General features: G+C 41.2%; 1 long non-coding RNA gene across 1 annotated transcript in view; it reads right to left on the bottom strand.

Moving 5' to 3' along the window:
- Positions 1–1,060: 1,060 nt before the first annotated feature.
- The window catches only part of LOC141134443 (uncharacterized), a 320,727-nt gene continuing 303,468 nt past the window's right edge, over positions 1,061–18,319 (bottom strand). The window contains exon 5 of the long non-coding RNA XR_012243152.1: positions 1,061–1,180. This is a non-coding gene — a long non-coding RNA (uncharacterized lncRNA). The remainder of the gene's footprint in view (positions 1,181–18,319) is intronic.

The following is an 18,319-nucleotide window of genomic DNA, read 5'->3' as shown; positions in this document are numbered from 1 at the left end:
ATAACAAAGATCATAATGGTACAATATTTATGGGCATAGATAAACTCAATCCACACTGGAGAGGCTGTAAATGAAAACGGAAATCTCTAGAATGCCATTTAAACATATATACAGTATTGGGCATGTGTGAAAAAATGCTTGAAATAAAGAATGCTTTCAGAAATAGAAGTGTTAATAGTTTATTTTAAAAATTAACAAAATGGAAAGTAAATGAACAGAACAGAAATCAAAACCAAATCAATATTTGGTGTGACCACCCTTTAGCCTTCAAATAGCATACATTATTCTAGGTACAGTTGCACACAGTTTTTGAAGTAACTTGACAGGTAGGTTGTTCCAAACATCTTGGAGAACTAACCACAGATCTTCTGTGTATGTAGGCTGTAGGCTGCCTCAAATCCTTCTCTATCTTCATGTAATTCCGGACAGACTCGATGATGTTGAGATTAGGTCTCTGTGAGGGCCAAACCATCACTTCCAGGACTCCTTGTTCTTCTTTACACTGAATGTCTTAATGACATAGTCTGTATGTTTGGGTTTTTGTCCTGCTGTAGAATACATTTGGGGCCAATCACGCACCTCCCTGATGTTTGGCATGATGGATAAGTATCTGTCTGTATTAGCATTGAGGACACCATTGATCCCGACCAAATTTCCAACATCCATTTGCAGATATGCAGCCCCAAACATGCAATGATCCTCCACCATGCTTCACTATTGGCTGAAGACACTTATTATTGCACCGCTCTCTTAGCCCTCCAGCAAACAAATTACCTCCTGCTACAGTCAAATATTTCACATTCTGACTCATCAGTCCAAAGCACCTGCTGCCATTTTTCTGCACCCCAGTTCCTATGTTTTCATGCATAGTTGATATCGCTTAGCCTTGTTTACATGTCCTATGCAAGAAAACATAGGAACTGTGGTGCAGAAAAAAACACAGCAAGGGCTAGGCATCTCAGTTACCAGATTGCTAATCCACATGATTAGAGAAGCAATCCCACTCCTACTATTATAAACAGTGCTGACATAGCAAGTAGGACAAACATGACTTACCTCTGGGGCGATATATCCGATGGTCCCTGCAAAGCCTTCTCCACGCCTCTCTGACGCTTCTCCGAAGTCTGCAATCCTGATGTGTCCATCATTTCCAATCAGGATGTTCTCCTTCTTTATATCCCTATAGATAGAAATGCATTATCTTTACTTTTTTTATTCACACCAAGACAGTCCTTTGAGACTAAGTGGTATAGTATCTGAACGGATCAATATCTGATCTGATCAGATCTATACTAGCGTCCCCAGCAGTTTAGGGTTCCCAAAAACGCAGTGTTAGCGGGATCAGTCCAGATACCTGCTATCACCTGCGTTTTACCCCTCCGCCCAGCCCAGCCCAGCCCACCCAAGTGCAGTATCAATCGATCACTGTCACTTACAAAACACTAAACACACATAACTGCAGCATTCGTAGAGTCAGGCCTGATCCCTGCGATCTCTAACAGTGTTTTTGGTAGCATTTTGATACAGTCAGTAACAGTCAGGAGCTTTTTTACCTGTGAGTCTCACTAGTGTACCACTAAATTTAGAGCCCAAAATGGCAAATCGAAGGTACACTAGTGAAGAGGCCTACACGTTTCTGAGCATGACAGATAGTGAAGAGGAAGTCACTCATCTGTCAGATTCAGGCTCAGAATACGATCCTGTAGAGGACAGCGGCTCCATGACAGATAGCTCTGACGACGGAGTTGTGGTCCCTGCCAAGGTCAGGCGTACCAGACCCCGAACTTCTTCTGTCGTTGATGTGTAAGAACCGCAGGTCCCTCGTATGAAGCAGAGCAGTACTAGCGCCGCTATTCCTTCTGGTGAACTGGCAAGCACCAGCGGCCTAGTACACCCTGGTCGTAGTCAATCCAACACTGCAGTATCACGTGGTGACATGGTGAGTTATATAAGTGCAGTTCAAGCTGGTGAGGTGGCAAGCACAAGTAGTGTCCTGCTGCCACCAAGAAGACGAACACAGGCCCTTCGTGCCCATAGTGCCCTTCCTGCTGCATTCGCCAATCCTAATTGGGAACCCACCACTTCTGCAGCACCCGTACTTCCACCATTCACTGGCCAACCCGGCATTCAGGTGGAAACAGTTGATTTTACGTCACTTGATTTTTATTCGCTGTTTTTCACCGAAGATCTGTATAGATCTATTGTGGACCAAAGCAATTTGTACGCTGGTCAACACATCACCACTATTCCCCAGTCCTCCCTTGCCAGAGATTAGAGACCAATTACAGTTTCCGAATTTAAGCTCTTTCTGGGCCTTTCCCTCAACATGGGCATAACTAAAAAGAGTGAGTTGTGGTCATATTGGTCCACTGACCCAATTCACCATATGCCCTTGTTCTCTGCCTCCATGACCAGGGCACGATACGAGCAGATCTTGCGGTTCATGCACTTCAATGACAATGAACTCTGTCGTCCTCGTGGAGACCCTGGATACGATCGGCTCTACAAAATTCGGCCCCTCATAAAGCACTTCAACCAACGTTTTGCAGACTTGTTTACTGCCCATCAAGTTGTCTGCAATGATGAGTCCCTGATTACATTTTCTGGCCGCTTGTCATTCAAACAGTACCTTCCCAGCAAGCGTGCCAGATACGGGGTCAAGATGTATAAGCTCTGTGAGAGGGCCACAGGCTATACATGTAGTTTTATGGTTTACGAGGGCAAAGATAGTCACGTAGAGCCGACAAACTGCGCTGACTACATAGGAAGCGCTGGCAAGATTGTGTGGGACTTGGTGTCACCCTACACACTAGTTGAGTATTAGCGTAGGGTACAGCACTGCACAGACTAGGCACACTTTCACAGGGTCTCCCAAGATGCCATCGCATTTTGAGAGACCCGAACCTGGAACCGGTTACAGTTACAAAAGTTACAGTTACAAAAAAAAGTAAAAAAAAAAAAAACACAAAAAAAATATAAAATAAAAAGACCAAAAATTGTTGTTGTTTTATTGTTCTCTCTCTATTCTCTCTCTATTGTTCTGCTTTTTTTTTACTGTATTCTATTCTGCAATGTTTTATTGTTATTATGTTTTATCATGTTTGCTTTATAGGTATGCATTTTTTTTATACTTTACTGTTTACTGTGTTTTATTGTTAACCATTTTTTTGTTTTTAGATACACCATTCAGCTGCAGAGCGGATTTATTTATCTTGACAGCAACAGCATTTGCTCCCACGATACATAAAGCGGTGACTCCAGCACTGTCGGAGGTGATTTCACTACCATAGTTAAAAAAAAGAGCATATATGCCGAAGCATGGGGGCAACAGGGGCGGAGGAGTGATTTGCTCCTACCTTTTGCGGGTGGATACCCCCATGCTTCGGCATATATATATTTTAGGCACATGTTGCGTTAAAACATGTTTTTACTATGTTTTTTTTTGTATTTGCTTTGCAGGTATTGTAAGTCTTATTGTTATACTGTAATGTTACTTTGTTTTATTGTTAACCATCATTTGCTTAGCAGGTACGCCATTCAGTTGCAGCGTGGATTTATTTATCTTGACAGCAACAGCGTTTGCTCCCACGATACATAAAGCCATGACTCCAGCGCTGTAGGAGGTGATTTCACCACCACAGTTAAAAAAAAGAGCATATATGCCGAAGCAAGGGGGCAGCAGAGGCGGAGGAGCAATTTGTTCCTACCTTTTGGGGCGGATGCCCCCATGCTTCGGCATATATAAACGGTGCATGTATGCCCATCATTAGAAGTGGGTGGATGAAGGGAGGTATTCTAATGGTGGGCATACCCACCGATCAATCTCTTTTTTTCAGTCAGCCAACAGGCTGCATGAAAAAATTTTTTACAATATATGCCCAACAAGGACCAGTAATGTACTGGTATGTTGCTGGATTTTAAGTGGTTATACCAGAACGATGCCTGCAGGTTTAGGTATCATCTTGGTATCATTCTTTTCAGCCAGCGGTCGGCTTTCATGTAAAAGCAATCCTAGTGGCTAATTAGCCTCTAGACTGCTTTTACAAGCAGTGGGAGTGAATGCCCCCACCGTCTTCCATGTTTTTTCTCTGGCTCTCCTGTCCCAACAGGGAACCTGAGAATGCAGCCGGTGATTCGGCCAGCTGACCATAGAGCTGATCAGAGACCAGAATGGCTCCAATCATCTCTATGGCCTAAGAAACCGGAAGCTACGAGCATTTTATGACTTAGATTTTGCCAGATGTAAACAGCGCCATTGGGAAATTGGGAAAGCATTTTATTACACTGATCTTGGTGTGGTCAGATGCTTTGAGGGCAGAGGAGAGATCTAGGGTCTAATAGACCCCAATTATTTCAAAAAAGAGTACCTGTCAATCTGGGTGCAACGGATCAAAAAAACTCACGGATCGGATCGATCCTCGGATCAGAGTCACGGATCGGATCATTTTCAGATCAGCAAAAAAAAAAAAAAGACAAATCTTGTTACACTCACCGGAGTTTTAGATTTAACAGCTATTTTCAACACAAAACGGAGCCTATATGCATAAATACAGTATTTGTAGATCAGACGGACTGTTTAGATGTTAAATTTTAAAAGCAACAGCAAACCTGCTGACCTTACATGGTTGCTAATGTGACAGAACACCTCTGATTTTCACATTTAACATTAAATGTGAAAATTAGAGGTGTTCTGTCACATTAGCAACCATGTAAGGTCAGCAGGTTTGCTGTTGCTTTTAAAATTTAACATCTAAACAGTCCGTCTGATCTACAAATACTGTATTTATGCATATAGGCTCCGTTTTGTGTTGAAAATAGCTGTTAAATCTAAAACTCCGGTGGGTTTAACAAGATGTCCACTTGCCCCCTTCTCACTCTCTCATTACAGTACTGTGCAGGAGTGTAGCAAGATGGCAGCGACGAAACGTCACTTCCTGACGAGACAGCGGCCGCCGCCAGGTGTACCAAGATGGCCGCCGCTCCAGTTGACCCGTATGGATCACGGATCGGTGACGATCCGTTGCACCCCTACCTGTCACTACCTATTGCTATCATAGGGGATATTTACATTCCCTGAGATAACAATAAAAATGATAAAAAAAAAATGAAAGGAACAGTTTAAAAATAAGATAAAAAAGAAAAAAAATAATAAAGAAAAAAAAAAAAAAAAGCACCCCTGTCCCCCCCCTGCTCTCACGCAAAAGCGAACGCAAGCGTCGGTCTGGGTTCAAATGTAAACAGCAATTGCACCATGCATGTGAGGTATCACCTGCGAATGTCAGATCAAGGGCAGTAATTTTAGCAGTAGACCTCCTCTGTAAATCTAAAGTGGTAACCTGTAAAGGCTTTTAAAGGCTTTTAAAAATGTATTTAGTTTGTCGCCACTGCACGTTTGTGCGCAATTTTAAAGCATGCCGTGTTTGGTATCCATGTACTTGGCCCAAGATCATCTTTTTGTTTTCATCAAACATTTGGGCAATATAGTGTGTTTTAGTACATTAAAATTTAAAAAAGTGTGTTTTTTCCCAAAAAAATGCATTTGAAAAATCGCTGCACAAATACTGTGTGAAAAAAAAATGAAACACCCACCATTTTAATCTGTAGGGCCTTTGCTTTAAAAAAATATATAATGTTTGGGGGTTCAAAGTAATTTTCTTGCAAAAAAAATAATTTTTTCATGTGAACAAAAAGTGTCAGACAGGGCTTTGTCTTCAAGTGGTTAGAAGAGTGGGTGATGTGTGACATAAGCTTCTAAATGTTGTAAATAAAATGCAAGGACAGTTCAAAACCCCCAAATGACCCCATTTTGGAAAGTAGACACCCCAAGCTATTTGCTGAGAGTCTTGTCGAGTCCATGGAATATTTTACATTGTGACACAAGTTGCGGGAAAACGACAAATTTTTTTTTTTTTTTTTGCACAAAGTTGTCACTAAATGATATATTGCTCAAACATGCCATGGGAATATGTGAAATTACACCCCAAAATACATTCTGTTGCTTCTCCAGAGTATGGGGATACCACATGTGTGGGACTTTTTGGGATCCTAGCCGCGTACAGGACCCCGAAAACCAAGCACCGCCTTCAGGATTTCTAAGGGTGTAAATTTTTAATTTCACTCTTCACTGCCTATCACAGTTTCGGAGGCCATGGAATGCCCAGATGGCACAAACCCCCTCAAATGACCCCATTTTGGAAAGTAGACACCCAAGCTATTTGCTGAGAGGTATGGTGAGTATTTTGCAGACCTCACTTTTTGTCACAAAGTTTTGAAAATTGAAAAAAGAAAAAAAAATACATTTTTCTTGTCTTTCTTCATTTTCAAAAACAAATGAGAGCTGCAAAATACTCACCATGCCTCTCAGCAAATAGCTTGGGGTGTCTACTTTCCAAAATGCGGTCATTGGGCGGGGGGGGGGGGGTTGTGCTATCTTGGCATTTTATGGCCTTTCGAAACTGTGATAGGTAGTGAGGAGTGAAATCAAAAATTTACGCCCTTAGAAATCCTGAAGGCGGTGATTGGTTTTCGGGGGCCCCGTATGCAGCTAGGCTCCCAAAAAGTCCCACACATGTGGTATCCCCGTACTCAGAAGCAGCAGAATGTATTTTGGGGTGTAATTCCACATATACCCATGGCATGTTTGAGCAATATATAATTTAGTGACAACTTTGTGCAAAAAAAAAAAAAAAAGTTTGTCACTTTCCCGCAACTTGTGGCAAAATATAAAATATTCCATGGACTCAACATGCCTCTCAGCAAATAGCTTGGGGTGTCTACTTTCCAAAATGGGGTCATTTGGGGGGTTTGTGCCATCTGGGCATTTTATGGCCTTCAAAACTATGACAGGTAGTGAGGAGTGAAATCCAAAATTTACGCCCTTAGAAATCCTGAAGGTGGTGCTTGGTTTTCGGGGCCCCATACGCGGCTAGGCTCCCAAAAAGTCCCACACATGTGGTATCTCCATACTCAGGAGATTCAGCAGAATGTATTTTTGGGTGCAATTCCACATATGCCCATGGCCTGTGTGAGCAATATATCATTTTGTAACAACTTTGTGCAAAAAAAAAAAAAAGTTTGTAATTTTCCTGAAACTTGTGGCAAAATATAAATTATTTCATGGACTCAACATGCCTCTCAGCAAATAGCTTGGCGTGTCTACTTTCCAAAATGGGGTCATTTGGGGGGGTTTTGTGCCATCTTGGCATTTTATGGCCTTCAAAACTGTGATAAGTAGTGAGGAGTGAAATCAAAAATGTACACCCTTAGAAATCCTGAAGGCGGTGCTTGGTTTTCGGGGCCCTGTTCGCGGCTAGGCTCCCAAAAAGTCCCACACATGTGGTATCCCCGTACTCAGGAGAAGCAACTAAATGTATTTTGGGGTGCAATTTCACATATAACTATGGCATGTGTGAGCAATATATCATTTAGTGACAACTTTTTGTAATTTTTTTTTTTTTTGTCATTATTCAATCACTTGGGACAAAAAAATGTAATATTCAATGGGCTCAACATGCCTCTCAGCAATTTCCTTGGGGTGTCTACTTTCCAAAATGGGGTCATTTGGGGGGGTTTGTACTGCCCTGCCATTTTAGCACCTCAAGAAATGACATAGGCAGTCATAAACTAAAAGCTGTGTAAATTCCAGAAAATGTACCCTAGTTTGTAGACGCTATAACTTTTGCGCAAACCAATAAATATACGCTTATTGACATTTTTTTTACCAAAGACATGTGGCCGAATACATTTTGGCCTAAATGTATGACTAAAATTGAGTTTATTGTGAGTTTATTGAATTTTTTTAATAATAAAAAGTAGAAAATATCATTTTTTTTCCGTTTATAGCGGAAACCACACCACAGAGATACAGAGCCGGATGTCCTGTGTATCTCGGCGGCTCATGGGCTTGAGCCCATTCAAGCCCAATAGTGTGTCCGGCCCTGTTGGTAAGTATATATGTATATAGATATACTGTTTTACCATCTAGCAATAAAGGAGTGTGATGGTCGGCTATAAGGGGTGGTTGGAGGCCGGAATTGTAAGTGTGTAGAGTTATGCAGGTAAGTATGTTGGTAAGTATGTATGTCTATAGATGATATACTGATAAGATAGCTAAAGAAAAAAAAATTAAGACAAGGTAGGTAAGTCTATAGCGTTTTGCAGGTAAGTATGTTGGTAAGTATATATGTATATAGATATACTAATAAGATAGCTTAAAAAAAATTTGAGATAAGATAGGTAAGTGTGTAGAGTTTTGCAGGTAAGTATGTTGGTAAGTATGTATGTTTATAGTAATGAGATAGTTAAAAAAAAAAAAAAAACATTTAAAAATAAGATAGATAAGTAAGTTTGTAGAGTTTTGCAGGTAAGTATGTTGGTAAGTATGTATGTATATAGATATACTGTTTTACCATCTAGTAATAAAGGAGTGTGCTTGGCCGGCTATAAGGGGTGGTTGGAGGCCGGAAAATAAATAAATCAAAGATAAGATAGATAAGTGAATGTGTAGCGTTTTGCAGGTAAGTATGTTGGTAAGTATGTACAGTATGTATATAGATGATATACTGATAAGATAGTTTAAAAAAATTAAAGATAAGTTAGGTAAGTAAGTGTGTAGAGTTTTGCAGGTAAGTATGTTTGTAAGTATGTATGTAGATAGATATACTGTTTTACCATCTAGCAATAAAGGAGTGTGCTTGGCTGGCTATAAGGGGTGGTTGGAGGCCGGAATTAAAAAAAAACTAAAAAACAAAAAAAATGAAAGATAAGATAGATAAGTGAGTGTGTAGCGTTTTGCTGGTAAGTATGTTGGTAAGTATGTATGTATATAGATAGCTTAAAAAATAAAATTAAGATAAGATAGGTAACTGTGTAGAGTTTTGCAGGTAAGTATGTTGATAAGTATGTATGTTTATAGTGATAAGATAGTTAAAAAATAAAAATAAATTCAAAGATAAGATAGATAAGTAAGTTTGTAGAGTTTTTCAGGTAATATGTTAGTAAGTATGCATGTATATTGATGATATACTAATAAGATAGCTAAAAAAAAAAAAATTAAGATAAGATAGGTAAGTGTGTAGAGTTTTGCAGGTAAGTATGTTGGTAAGTATGTATGTATATAGATATACATAGTTACATAGTAGGTGAGGTTGAAAAAAGACACACGTCCATCAAGTCCAAACTATGTGTGTGATTATGTGTCAGTATTACATTGTATATCCCTGTATGTTGCGGTCATTCAGGTGATTATCTAATAGTTTCTTGAAGCTATCAATGCTCCCCGCTGAGACCACCGCCTGTGGAAGGGAATTCCACATCCTTACCGCTCTTACAGTAAAGAACCCTCTACGTAGTTTAAGGTTAAACCTCTTTTCTTCTAATTGTAATGAGTGGCCCCGAGTCTTATTAAACTCTCTTCTGCGAAAAAGTTTTATCCCTATTGTGGGGTCACCAGTACAGTATTTGTAAATTGAAATCATATCCCCTCTCAAGCATCTCTTCTCCAGAGAGAATAAGTTCAACGCTCGCAACCGTTCCTCATAACTAAGATCCTCCAGACCCTTTATTAGCTTTGTTGCCCTTCTTTGTACTCGCTCCATTTCCAGTACATCCTTCCTGAGGACTGGTGCCCAGAACTGGACAACATACTCCAGGTTTGGCCGGACCAGAGTCTTGTAGAGCGGGAGAATTATCGTTTTATCTCTGGAGTTGATCCCCCTTTTAATACATGCCAATATTCTGTTTGCCTTATTAGCAGCAGCTTGGCATTGCATGCCATTGCTGAGCCTATCATCTACTAGGACCCCCAGGTCCTTTTCCATCCTAGATTCCCCCAGAGGTTCTCCCCCCAGTGTATAGATTGCATTCATATTTTTGCCACCCAAATGCATTATTTTACATTTTTCTATATTGAACCTCATTTGCCATGTAGTCGCCCACCCCATTAATTTGTTCAGGTCTTTTTGCAAGGTTTCCACATCCTGCGGAGAAGTTATTGCCCTGCTTAGCTTAGTATCGTCTGCAAATACAGAGATTGAACTGTTTATCCCATCCTCTAGATCGTTTATAAACAAATTAAATAGGATTGGCCCCAGCACAGAACCCTGGGGAACCCCACTACCCACCCCTGACCATTCTGAGTACTCCCCATTTATCACCACCCTCTGAACACGCCCTTGTAGCCAGTTTTCAATCCAGGTACTCACCCTATGGTCCATGCCAACGGACCCTATTTTGTACAGTAAACGTTTATGGGGAACTGTGTCAAATGCTTTTGCAAAATCCAGATACACCACGTCTACGGGCCTTCCTTTATCTAGATGGCAACTCACCTCCTCATAGAAGGTTAATAGATTGGTTTGGCAAGAACGATTCTTCATGAATCCATGCTGATTACTGCTAATGATATCGTTCTTATTACTAAAATCTTGTATATAGTCCCTTATCATCCCCTCCAACATTTTACATACTATTGATGTTAGGCTAACTGGTCTGTAATTCCCAGGGATGTTTTTTGGGCCCTTTTTAAATATTGGTGCTACATTGGCTTTTCTCCAATCAGCTGGTACCGTTCCAGTCAATAGACTGTCTGTAAAAATTAGGAACAACGGACTGGCAATCACCTGACTGAGTTCCCTAAGTACCCTCGGATGCAAGCCATCTGGTCCCGGTGATTTATTAATGTTAAGTTTCTCCAGTCTAATTTTAATTCCGTCCTCTGTTAACCATGGAGGTGCTTCCTGTGTTGTGTCATGAGGATAAACACTGCAGTTTTGGTTACTGAAGCCCCCGATTCACTCGTGAAGACTGAGGAGAAGAATAAATTCAATACCTTTGCCATCTCCCCATCCTTTGTAACCAGATGTCCTTCCTCATTCTTTATGTGGCCAATATGGTCTGTCCTCCCTTTTTTACTGTTTACATACTTAAAGAATTTCTTGGGATTTTTTTTGCTCTCCTCCGCTATGTGTCTTTCATGTTCTATCGTAGCCGTCCTAATTGCACCCTTACATTTCTTATTGCATTCTTTATAAAGTCTGAATGCTGAGGATGATCCCTCAACCTTGTATTTTTTGAAGGCCTTCTCCTTTGCTTTTATATGCATTTTTACATTGGAGTTAAGCCATCCAGGATTTTTGTTCGCTCTTTTAAATTTATTACCCAATGGGATACATTGGCTAATGCCCTTATTTAATATGCTCTTAAAGCAAACCCATCTCTCCTCCGTATTCTTTGTTCCTAATACTTTATCCCAATTTAATGCCTTTTAGCAAGGTTTGTAGTTTAGGGAAGTTGGCTCTTTTGAAATTCAGTGTCTTTGTATTCCCTTTATGTTTCCTATTTGTGTGATTTATACTGAAACTAATTGACCTGTGATCGCTGTTACCTAAATTGCCCCGTATTTCCACATCTGTGATCAGGTCTGTATTGTTGGTAATCAGTAGATACAGTAATGTTTTATTTCTAGTTGGTGCGTCTACCATCTGACCCATAAAATTGTCCTGCAAGACATTAAGGAACTGGCGAGCCTTAAATGAATGCGCGGTTCCCTCCGCCCAGTCTATGTCTGGATAATTAAAATCCCCCATTATGATAACACTTCCCATCCTTGCTGCTAATCCAATTTGTGATAGGAGATCCGTCTCCACTTCCTCCTTCAGGTTAGGGGGCCTATAGCATACTCCCAGTATTATTTTCCCCTTAGCTTCATCCCTTTGGAGCTCTACCCATAAGGATTCCACCTCCTCTCTAGCTCCCTCAGTGATGTCATCTCTCAAATTCACTTGTACATTATTCTTGATATATAGGCATACCCCTCCCCCTTTTTTACCCTCTCTATCCTTGCGGTATAGGGTATACCCTTGAATGTTTGCCAGCCAATCATGAGAGCTGTTGAACCAGGTCTCTGAAATTCCCACAAAATCCAAATCCTCCTTGTACAACAGTATCTCTAGTTCACCCATCTTGTCTGCCATGCTCCTGGCATTGGTGAACATGCCACATAGTTTAGACCGGTCGCATATTGTCCTCGTATTGGGTGTTTCAAAATTGCAACTAGGACTTGCTACTATACTCACCTTGTGTTTTTGTGCTTTGGTTAACCTACCACTAATGCCCCCAACACTACCCTCTGGAATATCATCCACGCTGGCTATCACTGTCTCTGGACCCTCCCCCCCATCGCCTAGTTTAACTAACTTTTTGGCCATCTTCATTCCCAGCAGATCTGCACCCTCCTCATTTAGGTGCAGTCCGTCCCTTCTATAGTACCGGTTACCGACTGAGAAGTCGGCCCAGTCCTCCAGGAACCCAAACCCCTCCTTACTACACCAGCTCTTCAGCCACTTGTTTACTTCCCTAATCTCCCTCTGCCTTTCTGGTGTGGCTCGATGTACCGGTAGTATTCCTGAGAATACTACCTTGGAGGTCCTTTTCCTCAATTTAGCACCTAAGTCCCTAAAATCGTTCTTTAGGACACTCCATCTGCCTCTGACTTTGTCATTGGTGCCAACGTGCACCATGACAGCCGGGTCTTCCCCAGCCCCTCCCAGTAATCTGTCCACAAGATCCGTGATGTGCCGAACCCGAGCGCCCGGTAGACAACATACTGTTCGGCGCTTCAGGTCTTGGTTACAGATTGCCCTCTCTGTCCTTCTAAGAATTGAGTCCCCTACTGTCCCCTAGTCTTATATACTGATAAGATAGTTTAAAAAACAAAAAAAAACCCTCAAAAAACAAAAAACAAAACAAAAAAAAGAAAGAAAGATAAGATAGGTAAGTGTGTAGAGTTTTACAGGTAAGTATGTTGGTAAGTATGTAAGTATATAGATACACTGTTTACCATCTAGCAATAAAGGAGTGAGCTTGGCTGGCTATAAGAGGTGGTTGGAAGCCGGAATTTAAAAATAAATAAAAAACATTTTCATGTTTGTTTTAACAAACGATAACGAACACGCAGAATCCAAAATCTGAAAGATCTGAATTTAAAAAATGGCTGCCTGTTCCATGTGTGCTCAGAGTAACACTCTACGACACCTTCCAGTGGGCCTTCTACAACCCATACCCAATGGAGATAGGCCCTGGACCCACCTGTCTATGGATTTCATTGTGGAGTTACCCAACTCCCAGGGCAACACATTTATCCTTATGGTGGTTGACCAGTTCTCGAAAATGTCCCATTGTATTCCACTTAAGAAGTTGCCCACTTCTAAGGAACTGGCTTCCATTTTTGCTCAGGAGATCTTTCGCTTACATGGGCTACCCAAGGTGATTGTCTCGGACAGGGGTAGTCAGTTTGTGTCCCGGTTCTGGCGAGCCTTTTGTGCACAGTTGGGAATTCAGCTGGCTTTCTCCTCTGCGTAAAACCCGCAGTCTAATGGGGGTGCAGAACGAGCCAATCAGTCCCAATCAGTCCTTGGACACACACACTGTCAGGGCTAGGCTCAGCCCTTCCTTCTCAAAGCTGGCTGCTCAGCTGTTGGCTAATTGCCAGCTCCTATCTCTCCACAGTGACTCACCTGTTGATGATATCCTGCTCGTCAGTCCTGCCTACTTAAGCCGTCCAGTTCAAATGATCTCTGCCTTTGCCTTGGTCACATCTCTAGAGATGCTCTCCTGTGTTCCTGTTAAAACTTGCTTGGCTAACATTTGTTCTGGCTCCAGATCCTGCTTGCTGTTCTATTACGCTCCTCTCTGGCTCCCTGACATTTTGGCTTGTCTGACTATCCATTCCGGTTCCTGAACTATGGCTTTGTTTTGACTACATTTACTCTGTTTACCTTTTTTTTATTATCATTAAACAAGTGTGATTTAACTGTACTGCTATCTCAGTCTGAGTCAAGGTTTCTGACACACAGACATGACATTACTGCAGGAGGGCTCTAACAAAAAGGGGTCTAACACCTGATGATTTTACTTAATGTAAACAGGCACTATTCTGGTACAGAGCCACCTAGTGGCAAAGTAGTTAGCTGCACCTGCCTACAAATTGGAGGAGGAATAGTGCCCCATCACTGGAATTTGTGGGAGGAATAGTGCCTCATTGTTGGTGTCAGTGGGAGGAATAGTGCCCCATCGTTGGTGTCAGTAGGAGGAATAATGCCCTCCCTGGTGTCAGTGGGAGGAATAGTGCTTCATCATTGGTATCAGTGGGAAGAATAGTGCCCTACTGTTGGTGTTTGTGGCAAGACTTTTTGGTGTCAATGGGAGCAATAGTGTCCAATCATTGGTGTTAGTTGGAGGAATAGTGCACCATTGTTGGTGTCAGAGGGAAAAATAGTGCCTCTTATCAATAGACGGAATAAAGGGAATGAGGGGCCAGATAGAAGGTAGCAAAGGGCTGCGTCCAGCCCACAGGCCACAGTTTGAAGACCACCATATATGATTACAGTATATGGTGAAAATAGGCCAGGCCAGGTGACCGAAAAGGTCAAGAGAAAGCCAAGTTAAATATGTGGCCTTGGAGAGGTCAGTAGGCAGATTTCCCATCATGGTAGTGAATTGGGAAGCCTGCACGTAAATATACCCACCATCAATGCTGAGATACTTTTTTATTGTGAATTTTAGTTTTGCATTGTTTATTTATTTTTTCTTGCCAGGAACAAAAGCTTTATCAAATTTCATCTAAAATCTACTAAAACATGTGTACTATAGCAACACCAAGAACGCCTGCTTTCTATAAATGGCGCCCTTCTGACCCGCATACATGTGAGGGAATACAATAATAAAATAAGATATATAGTAGAATTTTGAAGCATATAGCTTCATATGAAACCATCAGAATGTTACATCTAAAATAACAGATGCTCAGTGTTTTTTTCCATTAAATCTGTTATTTCCTGGCAATATAAAGCTACCATCAGTTCCTCATATAGCAGCAGTATGCCCCAAAGTGACCCAATCAAGGCAAATACGGTGTTTGATCAAATTGTACACATTCAAATGGCATTTCTTTTGCCATGCTTCAAAGGCTTTTTTCAGCTGTAGGTTTCAGAATTTACATTTTCAATCTATTTTTCTATTTCCCCCCGTGCATCATATAGCTGCCCTGTATATTGCTTGCTGAAGACAATCCTAATAATGGTCTGATGGTTAGGCAGAAAAAAAAAAAAAAAAAAAAAAAAAAACTTTATTGAAAATCTTGTAAAAATTGACACAAGTATTTTTATGCAGATCACCAGAGTAGCTTGACCCTGGATCATCAATATATTATAATAAAGCAGTTTTCTGCTGAAGATAATGCCTTCAAAGGGTCTTTTTTTTTTTTTTTTTGCAATGTCTGTTAAACACTTTCCAGTCATTGAAACAAGGAGCCTAGGTTAGAACTTCACATACGAAGACTAAAAAAAAAAAATCAATTCTAATTCTAATGGTCAGGACTACTAAAGCACAAGGTCAAAATACCCTGCCCTTGTTTGTTATTTATTTATTTCGCCAAGCTCGAAACATGCTTTAGTAGCGCTGTGCAATTCCCTTCCTGCATTTTATTCTGTTGTACTCATTATATACAGTATCAGGAGGGCATGAAACACATTACTCTATTGTCCTGACCTCTTCATTTACAAAGAGTGACTATGCATTACATCTTCTCAGTGGATGCATCTGTTGCGTGTACATAGATCAGTTCACAGTAATTTTATTAAAAGGGGGTTATGAAAGGTTAGAAGTAAAAAGATGACTATGATGACACATTAAATTACAAAAATCCTGCAGATGTATCTGTGTTCTTTGAGACCATTATGGCTAGCACTTTGTATGCCAATAAATCATGGCTATGGAAAATCACTGGCTGTAAAGGAAATTGAATTTAAAATACACAATTATAACAGGGAAAAATATATAAGTGGGAAATGCAAGAATAACATCAGATATTTGTTACTTGGACACATTTTTGGGTAATTCCTTTTTTGGGAATAATTCCAAAAGAGGAAATTTATACTGGATACTGGATTAATACAGGAATGCTGAACAAGAAATACACAACCATATACACTATATTACCAAAAGTATTGGGACACCTGCCTTTACACGCACATAGACTTTAATGGCATCCTAGTCTTAGTCCATAGGGTTCAATATTGAGTTGGCCCACCCTTTGCAGCATAGCTCCCAACTGTCCCTGATTTTGAGGGACTGTCCCTGATTTGGAGCAATGTCCCTCTTGCCCCCTATTTGTCCCTCATTTTGGTCTAACCTATATAGTTGTATATAAAATGTACTTTTTATCTTTCAAAAAGTGTTTCCCAGTGTTAAATCTTTCATCCAATTTCTAAATGCTGACATTTGTACATTTTAAAAGCCAATATAAAGGAATAGTAGTGGTAAAAAAAGTCCTTGTGGATTTAATTAACCTTTTTTTTTTGGTTAATTCTCCTTTACAGGGGGTGTGGCAGGGGACGTGTCCTATGCCTACATACGTTTGCTAGTAGGTGTCCCTCATACCCATCTCAAAATGTTGGGAAGTATGTTGCAGCTATAACAGCTTCAACTCTTCCAGGAAGGCTGTCCACAAGGTTTAGGAGTGTGTCTATGGGAATGTTTGACCATTCTTCCAGAAGCGCATTTGTGAGGTCAGGCACCAATATGGACGAGAAGGCCTGGCTCACAGTCTCTGCTATGATTCATCCCAAAGGTTCAGTGCAGGCCAGTCAAGTTCCTCCACCCCAAACTCGCTCATCCATGTCTTTATGGACCTTGCTTTGTGTACTGCTGCACAGTCATGTTGGAACAGAAAGGGGCCATCCTCAAACTGTTCCCACAATGTTGAGAGCATGAAATTGTCCAAAATGTCTTGGTATGCTGACCCCTTAAGAGTTCCCTTCACTGGAACTAAGGGGCCAAGCCCAATCCCTGAAATAAAACCCCACACCATAATCCCCCCCTTCACCAAATGATTTGGACCAGTGCACAAAGCAAGGTCCATAAAGACATGGATGAGCGAGTTTGGGGTGGAGGAACTTGAATGACCTGCATAGAGTCCTGACCTCAACCTGATAGAACACATTTGATATGATTTAGTGCAGAGACTGGAAGCCAGGTCTTCTCATCCACATTAGTGCCTGACCTCAAAAATGCGCTTCTGGAAGAATGGTCAAACATTCCCATAGACACACTCCTAAACCTTGTGGACAGCCTTCCCAGAAGAGTGGAAGCTGTTATAGCTGTAAGGGGGGGGCAACACAATATTGAACCCTACGGACTAAGATTGGGATGCCATTAAAGTTCATGTGCGTGTAAAGCCAGGCGTCTCAATACTCTTGGTAATATAGTGTATTTGTAATGCAGTTGATGCTCACTAGTATAATATGGTGCTTCTCAAGTGGCACATACACTCACCGGCCACTTTAGTAAGTACACCTGTTCAATTGCTTGGTAACACAAATTGCTAATCAGCCAATCACATGGCAGCAATTCAATGCATTTAGGCATATAGACATGGTAAAGATGACTTGCTGGAGTTCAAACCGAGCATCAGGATGAGGAAGAAAGGGGATTAATGTGACTTTGAACACAGCATATTTTTCAAAAACTGCTGATCTACTGAGATTTTCACGTACAACCATCTCTAGGGTTTACAGAGAATGGTCCGAAAAAGAGAAAATATCCAGTGAGCGGCAGTTGTGTGGATGAAAATCCCTTGTTGATGTCAGAGGTCAGAGGAGAATGAGCAGACTGGTTCAAGATGATAGAAAGGCAACAGTAAATCAAGTAACAATACATTACAACCAAGGTATGCAGAATACCATCTCTGAATGCACAACACATGGAACCTTGATGCAGATGGGCTACAGCAGCAGAAGGCCACACCGGGTGCCACTCCTGTCAGCTAGGAACAGGTAACTGAGTCTACAATTTGCACAGGCTCACCATAATTAGACAATAGAAGATTGGAAAAACGTTGCCAGGTCTGATGAGTCTCTATCTCAGCTGCAACATTCAGATGGTAGGGTCAGAATTTGGTGTAAACAACATGGAAGCATGGATCCATCCTGCCATGTATCAACAGTTCAGGCTGGTGGTGGTGGTTTAATCGTGTGGGAAAAATTTTCTTGGCACACTTTGGGCCCCTTGGTACCAATTGAGCATCGTTTAAACGCCATGGCCTACCTGAGTATTGTCCATCCCTTTATGACTACAGCGTACCCATCTTCTGATGGCTCCTTCCAGCAGGATAATGCACCATGTCACAAAGCTCAAATCATCTGACCACTGGTTTCTTGAACATGACAATGCAAGTGAGTAATCCTTGGTTCGCTGTATTCCAATGGCCTCCACAGTCACCAGATCTCAAACCAACAGAGCACCTTTGGGATGTGGTGGAGAT

Source organism: Aquarana catesbeiana, linkage group LG03 (genome assembly GCF_042186555.1).
Source record: "Aquarana catesbeiana isolate 2022-GZ linkage group LG03, ASM4218655v1, whole genome shotgun sequence".
In the NCBI taxonomy this organism is placed as follows: Eukaryota; Metazoa; Chordata; class Amphibia; order Anura; family Ranidae; genus Aquarana; species Aquarana catesbeiana.
Note: the sequence above shows the minus strand (reverse complement) of the source record. Positions and strands in the feature narration are given on the sequence as shown.